The sequence below is a fragment of the Artemia franciscana genome, unplaced genomic scaffold (genome assembly GCF_032884065.1).
Source record: "Artemia franciscana unplaced genomic scaffold, ASM3288406v1 PGA_scaffold_1178, whole genome shotgun sequence".
Lineage (NCBI taxonomy): Eukaryota > Metazoa > Arthropoda > Branchiopoda > Anostraca > Artemiidae > Artemia > Artemia franciscana.
The window spans coordinates 285,286-299,188 of record NW_027062616.1 but is presented as its reverse complement, the minus strand read 5'-3'; the positions used below and the strand labels follow the sequence as shown (position 1 = coordinate 299,188).

The following is a 13,903-nucleotide window of genomic DNA, read 5'->3' as shown; positions in this document are numbered from 1 at the left end:
ACTTTTTGAAAGACAAGGAACCATATCATGACAAACATCTTGGTAAAATAATGACAGTTGATATAACGGTCTTACCAATAAAGTGAATATACCACTCAATGCCTTTTTTATGTTCTTTACAAATATAAGAATCATTTCTACAATATAATTCAAATTTAAGCACTTTCTGAGCTGTTAAAAATTACAAATTTTCAAAAACTTGTGACAGTTCATATAATTGGATTACCAATAAAGTGAACATACTAATCAATGCCTTTTTTGAAACTTATTCTTATAAGAGTTCTGATAATATATTTGATATTACTATGCTAATTTAAAGACAGGATTTTAAATGATAACTACTTCTCATTCAAATTTAACGATAGTTGTGTTTCAGGAGTCTCTCTTTCGAACTCTGCTCTTTACGCTGAAGTTTGACTTTTTGTCAAACTTGACTCTTACTTAACCTTTTTTACCAAAAGTTTTTTTTTTCAAATTAATAGACAAAAATAAAAACCTCTTTGGCTCTACTTTTAACGGAATATATTGAATTTTCAGGAAGTTGAAAATCTGAGTCAAGAAATGAGCCTATTACGAGTGGGGCGGCCTATGGGGCAAACAGCTGTTAGAGGTACCCATGAGTATGACCTTTGGAATGAGCGTGTAAAGAAACTCACAAATTTTTTTGGAGATGAGCCACCACTTTTAAGGATCTTTCTCCGAAAGCTTGGGTACGAGGTAGGTATGTTAGACGATAAATTTACTTAAGAGTAGAGTGATCCATGCAATTTTATTTTCTTTGCCAAAGTAGGTAGCATCACTTTTACGGTGACTGTTAATACTTATAGACAATTGGGACTGCTAAAACGTTGTGAGTGGAGAGAATACGAGGGTACAGAAATTTTTTTTTAGACACCAGGATAGCAGCGGGGCAAAGGAGGGAGGTGGAGGGGACCTCTTTATTATAAACGTATTAAGAAATAAACTTCTCAAGGCAAGAGAAATTATTTAATTTTCACATACAAAATGAAACAAAATTCTACAGAAGTTTTAACGGTGAAGATTCCTGGCAAAAAAAGATCAATCACTTTAATCAATTTTGTATTTAATTACTATGTATTATTATGTGTTTAATCTTAATCTCTTGTCCAATTTGTTATTCTATTGACTCAAATCGAAATTACGGAAAAATTAATTTTTTCCCAAGGTTTAAACGGGTTTAGATGTGTCTATCTACAATCTCCTAAGGCTTAAAAATGGCTGCGGAAGGAGTAGAGGTCACAAGTTGAAAGATCTTCAAGGAGGATATTTTAGGCTCTGAATTCATTCTCGAAAGTTTCATGCACCTGTCTTACATCAACTACTTTCCAAGATCTCAAAAGCCAGTGAACCAGGTGTCTGCCAAGATCTTCAAGTTTCTAACGGTCTATGATCAAAACTGACCCTCTGTGGATCGATGTCATATTTTGATTTTTATAATCGTCATTTCAAGTATGCCCTTTTAATAACAGGACAACTCTTCCCCTGGAATTGAAATCCCTTATAATTTCAGACATTTAAAAAATGAACAGAATAACAATAGAAAAAGAAAATTTAAACTCACTATCTAGTTGTCGAACTTGGCTCTTTGTCGATGCTCAAATTCAACTGAGCAAAAATAATAAAATAATACTGCTTTATACATTCGATTAAAGTAGCCACCTTAGTGGCAGTACCATTTGAGAGAATTATGGTTGGTACACGGAAAAAGGGCTGGAGAGAAGACCCAGAACTACAACTCGCAAAGAACCGTCTCAAGTTTTCAAAGTACAATGGCTTGATGCCATGTCTGATAAATAATTTGTTTCTTGGAAGACAGCAAATGAATCAATTTTTGTAATTTTTCTGAATTAACACCCCCTCCAAATCCCCCAAAGGGAGCGAATCCATTTCGGTTTTAGCAACAAAAAAACTCAAATTTAAAAGTAAGGAGCCAAGTGAGTCAGTTGCTGACTTTTTTAATAAGAGAAATCAAAGCTCAGTAATCAGAAAACTTTATTTCTGTTCATTTATGGCTTATTGGAGCTCTTTAATTTTCATTGAAATACTTGTTTTGCTATATGCAGCATAAATGGCAATAAGGACCACTTCTTCTCTTGGTCTTTTATCATATCTAGTAGTTTGTTGATTATTGATCTTCCATTTTAGGCTCACTTCAATTTCCTTCTCCAAACTATTGCGATGGGATGTTTGGAGACCATTTTGCGAAGTGTTCACAATTTGTATGAAAGACATCGTACTGTTTAAGTTCTAGCAGTGGGGTAACCGTAAATGAAGCAAGAATGGCAGCAAGGAGCACTCCTACTCCAAGGCTCACAACATGTCCGGTAGTTAGTTGATTATTTATCCTCCATTTGAAGCTTACTTCAATTTCCTTCAATTTGATAACTATCCAAAAGTATAATTCAATAAGTAACATGAATTAAAATATTTCCCAGAATCGTCTGAGTATTCTTCCAATTTTTTGTTTGTTACAAATTATTGAAACTTATTCCAAAGCCTAAAAGAGTGAGCAGGGTAGCGTCTCTTTTTAACAATCAACTGAGCAAATAAGATCAAAATTGCGTTGAAATTCGACATATTTTTGGCATAACTACGCTTTTGTTTTTATTACAGTAAGTATTCAACTACCAAAAATATTGTAATTGTAATTTTATGGAAATATTTTAATATTATGGAAATTATAAACATAATAAAAATGCAAATGTAAGGAAAATAATAAATTTCTGAATAGTAGTAACTCTATCTGGAATTTTGTATAAATATAATAAAAAATATAACGACAAACATTTAAATTTATAATTTTATGGTTAATATCTTTTAGAGAAACTTCTTGAAAGGAAAATGAGCAGAGAGCAATATATATATATATATATTGTATATATATATATATATATATATATATATATATATATATATATATATATATATATATATATATATATATATATATATATATATATATACATACATATAATGAAAAGAGAAATCACCAATGCAACAGCAAAAAAAAAAAAAAAAGAGACAGAAGGATAAAAGGAAGACTTTTTTCCTAAATTAGTGATTAGTATAGACCAGCACTTGATATATATATATATATATATATATATATATATATATATATATATATATATATATATATATATATATATATATATATATATATATATATATATATATATATATATATATATATATATATATATATATATATATATATATATATATATATATATATTTATATATATATATAATATATATATTACATACATATATAACACATATACATATATATATATATATATATATATATATATATATATATATATATATATATATATATATATATATATATATATATATATATATATATATATATATATACGCATATACATATATATAATATATATATACTATATATATAATATATATATCTACATATATACATATATACACATATATACATATACATACATATACATAAATATATATATATATATATATATATATATATTTATATTCATATTTATAGAATAAAACGGTCAACGGAAAGCACCGGATCCAGTCCTTTGACATGTGGTTGAATTGCTCCTTGAGACTCAACTCAGGTGACACCTACGTTGTTAATATCCCGTATATATTCGTTGTTATACGGGAAGCTGGTCTAATGACCTAATTAATAATTTCCCTAGTTTCCCTCATATCTTTCCTCGTTTTGCTAAACTTCGAAACATAATACGTGGTTTTTGACTTTCTAATCAGTTACTTATAAACGTTTTTATGTTCTTTTAATTGTTGCAGGTTAGCAGGTGAAAAGCAATTATTATATTTCTTCTCTAAGTAATCTTTTCGCTGTAAGTATTTTAGAAGACCATTTGTCATCCATGGGTTTAGCGTTCGGTAATTTTTTTGGTGACACTTTATTTGGATTTTTAAAATTACTGATCAATAAAAGGTTGTTTCACAATATCATAAAATTTATTAAAATTTATATCTAGTTCTTTTCTTTCATCAATAATATCATAAGGCTGCTGAAGGAGTTTAGGATTAAGCTGAGCAAGATTTTTTCTTAGACAGATTAAAGAATCAGAGGCTTGGTTTGCTTATTTGGGATCAACAAATCACAAATTATTGGAAAATGGTCAGAAATATCATTAATCAAAACAGTACTTTCATATTCAAGCAGAGAAGAACTATATTATTTAATAAAGTAGCTGACTTATCAGTAACTCTAGTTGGAATCATGACCGTGGGTAAGAGGCAATGAGTCAGCATTGCTGAAAGAAAATCAGCCGGAAATCAGGATGTTTATGTTAAAATCACCCATTAATATTATTTCACAAGGTTGCTGATGCATAGACTCAATTACTTCATTAAATACTTCAAAAAAGCAAAACAAAGAAGAACCACTTGGTGATCTATACACTTCTCCCACATTATCACCTCCCGGGATGAAGTATATACCTCAATGAATAAAGACTCAAAAATAGCTTCAACATTTTTGGGCACATCTTCACGTAGCTTATAATTCAAAATATCTAATGTATAAAGTGCAAGACCATCTTTGCTCATAGTTATGCGTAGTCGCTTTCCGCAAACATACCCTGTAAACTCAGGAGTTACATCAGATGTTTTTGTGAGAAAAATTTTGCAGAGATCGATGATACGTCTGGAAGCTTTTTCATTAACCCTGAGTTTATACTTAGTATTAAGCACATTATCAACCATTAAATTACTAACATTAGGGTTACTTCCCTCTGGTCCATTTAAAATGTCAACTAAATTCAAGGTATTCTTTTCACGTAAATTTAGATAATTGGATCTCTCTAAGAAAATATTTTGCAAAATTTCTGCTCAGCTCTTTCTCTTTTCTCCCATCTAAGCAGATTAACATCATGTGTTCGTGTCAGGCCGGATAAAATTTGTTCTCTTTCTGCAGCCACAGTAATTGCAAAGTTTTTATAACAACATAGTTGAAAATTATACACGCCACTCACGCGTCCCTCCACTCGCATTGCAGTACAAATTATAGAAGGTTATTCGACTCTATTGCTATTTGAATGTATTCCTTGCGCAAAATTGTTTTTGGAATATTTCTTTTTGTTAATATTTATGGTTGGGTTGCTGCTTTGCCGGTGGTCTCCACAGCGACGTGGTAGGCTTTTATTCATTATATAGAGATAAATTATTTAAAAAAACAAAAACAATACAAAAAAATTGTCAAAAAGCCTTATGGCTTGTGCGGCAATTGAACCTTATTGTCGTTTGCCTTATAAATGAGGTTGCTGTCTTAGTGAATCACTAGACTGGTTGACACCATCCTTTTCTTGTCACTTTTTCACATAACTTTTTGCATAGTTGGTTTTTGTCTCGCAATTTTTCTTGAAAGAGCTCCATTAGGTCACGAGAGACTCCATAAATGAATGGATGTGCAATGTTGTCTTTAACAGCTTCACTGGGATCTGAAAAGCACATTTAGCTATTTGAAGTTGGTTAAAAAACATATTCAAGGATTTATGATTGACTTCCCTCTAAATATCATTTTCTAATAAATTTATCGAGTGGTTTTGAATCTTAAAATATTAATATTATTGATGGTTTCATCATCACGCGTTTAATGAACTTAAAGTAAAACATGAATTCAAGTTTCGAACTATAAATAATCTCTGTGGCTGCTTTTCACTCGTGGAAATGGAGGACTCCATATTGAATACCTACAACGTTGAAGGGTCCAAATGATTTTTAATTTACTGTAGTTTGCAGTGCAGTTTTTGCCATAGTTTGTTGGTGTCAAAGATTGGGATGAGTTGTTAAAACGTAATTTTTCTTTTTTCTTCAATTTCATTCTTATCTGGTTCTGATTCTGCCTATGGCATGTCTATTAACAACAAAATTCTTTTTTCTTCAATTTCTTTGGCGCCTTCTGATTCTCGCTTTTGCTCGGTACCGCTTGCCTTTTAACCAGACATTTTGCTGTTCAAATTATCTGGTATAGTTCGTAGTTTTCTACTATTTTGTTTTTGTCTCGTTGTAACTGTCGTTTTCGTAACTATTGTAACTACTTGTTGCTTTGTTCCTTGTCACAGACCCTTACGTGTTTGTGTTTTCTCTAAGTTGCTATTTAAATCTAACTTCATTTGTTTCAAAGAAATATCAGTTATAGATTGTTCTTATTTTTCTTTCATATTGTAGTTCTATTTTCTTTATTTTGAAATTTAGTCATTCATTGGTTTAATAAGTCAAAATTTTCTTCTCTTCTCGAAATTAAATTAATTTGCTGGATAAATCTTTCTAACAGTTCTTGACTTCTTCTTGCACTTACTGATCTTCTCCCCTTATTATTCAGTTTAGTCAGTTTTAAATCCAAGGTTTGTTGTCTAGACAAACTCAATAATTTGTTTTATAATGATTATTATATATCTTAACTTTGTCATCCACTAATGTCTTTAACTGTTCTGAATGGTCCTTCTCGGTTTGGTTAATTTAATATGTGATCACATCATAAATTCAGTTTTGCCACCTCGTCATGGTTTATTCTACTTTTATGTTTTCCATTATAGCTATACATTAAGTTCTATAGGTGTTCTGGCCTTTTTTTTATAGCTCTGCTCCTAAATAATTTAAAAAATAGTGTTATTGCTAATAGTAAAAGAAATTCTATTGTGGCTTTGTTAAAATATATTTTGAATCATTAAAATTTGTTTGTAAACCTTTTTTGGTTAGTGTTCTAGAATGATTCAAGAACATATCTTTCTACAAACTTTTTTTCTAATAGGATATAAATGCTTTTCTTTTTGTTGCATAATGGAAGATAATCATGTCATTGGGCTTGATATTCTGCACATTTGCTGTAGAAATGTCTTGTTGTATAGATAGCTTCAAGTGTTATGTACTTGGGGAGTGTTTCTTTCTGATGGTTGCTAGCTCGGAGAGAGCTACAGTTGATTTATATCATGTATATGCAAAATTGCTATTTGAGGGTTACCGGAAGAGGGTTGAAATTTTGTGCCGTCTCTCTGTGGTTTCTGTAGTATAGACAGAGGTGACATTTTTACCAAGTCTTGAGATTTGAAGAAGCTCCATCTGCCTTTTCCCGGCTATTCAACACAATATAAAGAAGGATATTTAAGAAAAGACATGCTATTAATATAAACATTAAAAATTTATACCAGGCATATAAACATTGATACAGCAGAATTACAATTTAATTGCAAATCAAAAACATATATTTCCAGGAGCAGAAGCCCAAACCAATGGAAAAATAATTTTCAGGTGTCATTGGAAAGCACTTATATAAACCAGAGAGACTATGAACTAGATATACACAGTTGCCAGTAGAGCAACACATTGTCCAGCATCACCAGGGGTTAGTGGACTTTTCCTAGTTAGTGTAGTATTCGAGAGCTATTGTGCTTAATATTTGATAAATTGTCTAAAATATTTTCAGTTTTAACTTTTAACAATAGTGATTCTGCATTCCCTTTCTAAACTTTAACTTTTCCCTCTCCCTGCCATTGGAGCTTCCTCAAATTTTAATAATATTCCAGCATGATTTTCTTTATGATTTATATAAACATTAAAAATTTATACCAGGCATATAAACATTGATACACCAGAATCACAATTTTATTGCAAATCAAAATAATATATTTTCAAGAGCAGAAGCCCAAAACAATGGAAAAATAATTTTCAGGGGTCATTGGAAAGCGCTTACATAAACCAGAAAGACTATGAACTAGATACATACGGTTGCCAGTAGAGCAGCACATTGTCCAGTATCACCAGGGATTAGACCTTCAGTTGTAAGATCATCATCACTTTTTAGGCCAAACCTTGGATTTGGGGTTCTCTGTAAATACATAATATATTGTACTAGATTATCGAATAATATATTAAAACGGACTCCTCCGTTTATAATGGAGTCGTCCCAGTTATTATAGTGGACTCGTCCCAGTTGGTGTAGTATTCCAGAGCTATTGTGCTTACTATTTGATAAATCGTTTGAAATATTTTCAGTTTTAACTTTTAACAATAGTAAATCTGTATTCCCTTTATAAACTTTAGCTTTATCCTCCCCCTGCCATTGGAGCTTACCCACATTGTAATATTATTCCTGCATAATTTTCTTTAAAATTTCTAATATTTCAATTTTCCCGTGTAAAAGAACCATATTGGAGTATATGATCGTGAAGAATGTGAAATTAGGATCCGCAATGATTCGAGCATATTCTTTTGGGTCGGTTGCAAGGTGTAAATAAATATCTTCATATTCTCCTTTTTCGTGGCACCTTAGAACTTCGTTTACCTCATACTGACCTGCCTCAAGACCAAAAGTAGTTTTTCTGTCAAATCAATGGCTCTTTAAAAAAGTAAACTAGGTGAGGTATCTAAATATCAGGTTATCAGTTTAGTCGTTCCACTTTCCACAAGTATTTCGACAGATCTCTTGATCAAACTGGAGGACTCTATGCATCGTTTTGACTTTTAGACCGTTGGCTAGCATCTACCGGAAAAGAGCGTGACTTACAACAATATTCTATTATGGGTGAAGGTCGGCATTAAGCTTTTGTTTTGAAGGTGTTCCGCTCATACCCCCATCCTCTACCAAAGGTAAACTAAATTGACTTGATGAATCCCTAGGGACCAGTTTGTTTATGAACAAGAAAACATAGTCCTTTAACGAGTCATGAAGTTCCCCTGGTACTTCACCATCATTTTGAAAAAACCATCTTGTTCACGTTATAATGTTTTCTTTTCTTTTTGTCCCTTTTTTGTCATTTCTTCTGTTTTGCACTCCATCTGTGTAAATTATTTGGATTGCCTGACTTATTAGAGCTAAATAAATTATACCAGTAGAGTTTTAAGAGTCCCTGCAGGATGCTGGCTACGCTATTTAGAAATAGGCTTTAGGCGTTGCTCGTATGGTAATATAAATCAATTTGAAAAAATTTTTGGTACCAACCAGCTTACTTTACCCCAAAATATTTTCTGTAATCTTTTGACGATTCATACATCCGAATCATTTTCCCGCAGACGTAACATAAATTTGAGCGCAAAATAAATCTGGTCTGGAATTTATGCCCCCTTATTTACCCATTTTTCATCTCTTTTACCTAGAAATATAAACATTAATAATTTCCTAGTATATTTAGGAACCAGCCCACTTTATCATAATTCTATTAATGCCTTCAACCTAGTATGCTAACTACTTGTTGCTTTGCTCTTCACATGTGTTTGTCATTACATTAGGCATTTTTGTAAGTAACTTCATCTTTACCCAACCACTTCTGTAAAATTACTTTGCCTGCACCTTTAGTTGATGTTCTTATTAAACAAGAATCTTTAGTGATATGATTAAGTCTAATTGCAGGTTCTATAGACTTAATTATTTTAGGAATAGTTTTCAATTGTCGGAAATTTCTCTATTCTCACTAAAGTTCTTCCAGCCATCCTGTCTTGCTTTTGATCTCTGATATCTCTTTTGCTTTTGATCTCATATTTGTTTCTTCCGGACTTCATATTTTTTCACTTTTCGATAATTTCTCTATATTTTGTGACTTTGTGAGGCATGTCTATAAGGTTTGCATTTTGAAGATAATCCTTTATTCCACAATCTCAATCCTTTTTTGAACTAAGGATCATGGGTTTGTATTTCAGTTGATTCTAATGTTGCTTGTTATATTAAATTCTTAAAATTATCTAAAGCAAAATTAACATTTTTCGTAAAAAATCTTATGCTATGAACATTATATCATTCAAAAGAAACTAACTAAAATTATCCCAAATCGCCTTCCTATAATCAAATTTGCACTAAATATAATTAATGTATTTGAAGCTTACTCCAACTAACACTCTTTAAGTCATGTTATTTGTAAGCAATTACTGTTCTTCTATGTTTATTCAGTTTTCTACTACTGTCTTTTATGGTTCAGATTTGTTTTTCTTGGTTTGATTAATCTAAAACTTGTTCAAATCATAAATTCAGTTTTGCTGCCTCGTAATGGTTTATTCTACTCTTGACTTCCTCATTGTTGCTATACATTGAGTTCTATAGAAATAACACAAGAAAAGAGAAAAAATGCATTTAACATCAACACAAATAAATAAATATTACACTCAATGCTCTATGGCTACTCGGAGAAGAGGGTGGTTAACACCTAAGGTGGCGAAAATATTCTCTTGAAGACGGCTGCATTGTCTAATAAAATAACTTAAAATACATACAATAATAACTTGCAATATCGAAATACATAATTCAAATATCGCTAATATTTCCTGGTCGAAAAAAGATATGAAGGCCAGCTGGGAACAATACTGAATGGTCACAAAAACTCGAGTGCAAATTAGGCAGTGCTTTTCTCTTACATCTTCCCCTATTGGAGACAATATTCGCTTGCCCCCGTTTAAGCTTCAATACCTGGAAACGAAATAAAGTAAGCGATTTGCAAATACTGATCCCAAGCCATTGGAAAGATTCGACACAGTTTACAGAAAATAAACCGCAATCAAGTGGCGTTGCAGAAGATTTTGAATTGAGCACTAAATATTCGTATTTATCAAACAGTTCTTGGAAAAGAACTGTAGTAAGGAGTGACCTGGCTCAATTGTAAACGAAACTATAAAAAGGGTTTTTACTTTTTTACTGTTTAATAAAGTGGAATTGAGAGAAAGTCAAGTTTTAGCGTAAAGAGCTGGGCGTTGATTAGAATTCTGAATATTTACTACTTTTGTTTTCATTCCCTTTGCTTATTCTCCAAGGCTTTGAATATATTACTGCTCACGAAATACTCACAAAAAATAAATACGAATCAAAGAAATTAAATAAAATCTGACTTGTTTAAGTTAGGTTTGTCATTTTTTCTACTATTTTGCGCTGTTTTAAACTTTCTAAATAAAGCACAAAATATTTGTACTTTATTTAGGACATTGGTAAGTCCAAACATTTTTGATCCTTAACATATGGTTTTTATTTTAGATAAAAAGTGGAAAATGTTACCTCATTTGCTAAAAAATTGTTGTGAATTTCCGGTTCCTATAAAATGGCTTTTTGCTTTTCACTATTTAATAAAGTAGAATTGAGTAAAAGAGCCAAACTTTAGATTGAGAGTAGGGCGTTGAGAATGGAGCAGCCCCTTTCATACACGGAGTAATTTCTATTTGTTTTAGGTTTAAATGTTGCTCCTTACTTTCAGTTGAAAAAAACTAGTTTTTTATTTAATCTAGCTGGATAAAGCTGAGTTTCATCCATTCAATGATATTGTGTTCAAATGTTTAACTTAATTACATTCAAAAACATTATTGCCAGGAGCATAAGTACAAAACATTGGAAAAATAACTTTTAGTTATCATTGGAAAGCACTTACATGCAACATAGAGGAAATGAACTAGATATGTTCGGCAGCGAGTGGGTACTGAGCAAACATATTGTCAAGCATCACGAGGGTTTAAATCCTTAATGATAAGGTTACCATCCCTTGCAACGCCCACTCCTGGATCTGTAGTTATCTGTAAATACATAATAAATTGAAATGGATTATCGATTAATATATTAAGACGTTCACATCTTCATAAATGCACACAGGGAACTCAATGAAGGCCAACCTTGAAAAACCTGTCTAAAATTGCAAGCTTTCAATCCCTCTGCTTACAAAGAACCTTCAATGTCTTCAGTTCTAATTTTGGATACAAGTAAATCAATGGCCATTTTTTACTTTAGAAATATTATGAGGCAACTACATGCATTTAATTTTTATTTATTACATAGTTGATGCTGCATAATCCATCTTATCTGAAATGATTTCCGTAATAATCATTCATTTTATTATTTCATAATATTCATTTTGTGCTGTCTATAGTTTTCAATGCATATTAAATTTTCTTGTATCCTAAATTATTAAAAAGATATTGTGGGATTTATGTTCGAAAATTTCTAGGTTTCAAATTCTGAATATTTACGACTTTTTTTCATTCCTTTTGCTTTATTGTCCAAGGCTTCGAATATAATAATGCTCACGAAATACTCACAAAAAAATAATCAAATATGAATCAAAGAAATGAGATAAAATCGGACTTATTTAAGTTAGGGGGGGGGGTCATTTGTTCCACTATACTTCGCTTTTTTAAACCTTCAAATTATAGCAGAAAATAATTGAGCTTTATTTTGGTCATTGGTAAGTCCAATCATTTTTCATCCCTAACTGGTTTTAGTTTTAGATAAAAAGTTGAAAATGTTACCTTATTTGATATAAAATTGTTGTGAATTTCCTGTTCCTACTATTTACTCAGTGTCCCAGATTTGTTTTACAAGATGTAGTAAAAATTAAACTGAAAGCTTCTTACTTATTATAAAATGAGAAATTTTAGCCCGGCTACACGCAGCACACGTATAGAGAAGAAGAGGAGGTGTTGGAGATATCAACAACCCATTCTATGTCTTCAATATAACAGATTGAGCCTACTTGCATGATTTTGCTTTGAACAAGGAGAGATTCCCTTGCCTTACCGTAAAGAAAAAGTAATGGTACAATTTGGAATAAGAGGACACTAGAGAGGTCATAGGACCAATTTGTGCTTCCTAATAATATTTACGTACAACTTGCGAAATTTATGTTGAAACCAATACCAGCATACATTGTCTAATCGGTCTATGGTATCCCGTTTTAGCCACCAGTTTGAAAAACGAAGGATGTCTGGTCGCTTTTACCAGAGTCTACATAGTTTTCTTTTTTCTGGTGCGTATTGCTACAAAGTATTTTTCACCTCGTTGAAATTTCCAAAATCGTGCATTACCTCAAAATGGCGCAAGCTCTTTAGATAGTATTGACAAGCGTCAAAAAGAAAATTGCATTTCTCTTAGTTCAGATATTGATTTCTCGCCTCCAGCCAAATTTTTAATATTATTGTAAAGAAGGAAACAATAGGAAACCTCCTTTTCCGTTACCAATTAGAGAAATATTCTATCGGGATGCAAATGTGACATAATTTCTCTACCTCAAACGCTCTTATGCATATTTATCTTTTTCAGGCCTAACACATCTTAACCGCTTCTATGTTTCTATTTGGATTGGCGGGAAGTTGATCAACTTTTCACTTTGATTCGGCTTTTTTGTTATCTTTGAGTTGGGAGAGGGTGTTGCAGTTAATTTTTTCCCGGCTACCACCAAATATAAGAGCGATTTTGCATGAACTATAGATTTTCACTTCTTCTTACACCCTATTAGCTCCGGTTAAAGGAGAAGTAAAACCACCTTTTGGGTCCCAGGCAAGAAAAGTAAGAAAATGTAGTTAAAGCCGAAAACGACCAGGTACAAAAACAAGCACAAATAATATAAACGTACATCAGCGATCTCTGCTCTTCAAATTAATATTAGAATGGAACTCTTTGTTTAATCAATAAAATACGATTTCCTTTTAATAAACTTTTTTTCCTTATACCTTGCTTTTCTAGTGATAAACTGTGGATCCGTTCTTTTTAAGATATTTTGGAAGTTCAACTCCGTTTTTTCGACTTTCCCTTTGTTTACGTAGAAATCCCAGGAACCGGGTAAAGCAATGCACCGAATCATCATTCTCATCTTTAGAAAGAGAACAAGTAGACCTGTCTTCTTTAAAAACTTTTCTTTTGCAAATATTTTTAAATGTTGATCTATTTAAAGAGCAGATGGCCCTGATCTACATCCAACAAAAGATATGTAGCTGGTAAAAACAGCTGATGGTAGAACTTTTGCCAATAAACTACCTTCTCATCCTAACAAAAGTTTAGTCTTTTCAAGTTATTTATCTTTTCCATTACTGGACCATTTTGCAACGTTCATAGCAAGGAAAGCAAATAAAAGCAGTGGTAAGACATGATACAAGTACAATTGAACTAAACAAAATTGTCAAC

At 31.6% G+C, this 13,903-nt stretch overlaps 1 long non-coding RNA gene across 1 annotated transcript in view; it reads left to right on the top strand.

The window, feature by feature from the left end:
- Positions 1-13,903, top strand: part of LOC136041181 (uncharacterized) — an 87,831-nt gene that overhangs the window by 41,321 nt on the left and 32,607 nt on the right. Inside the window, exon 3 of the long non-coding RNA XR_010620977.1 lies at positions 538-717. This is a non-coding gene — a long non-coding RNA (uncharacterized LOC136041181). The remainder of the gene's footprint in view (positions 1-537; positions 718-13,903) is intronic.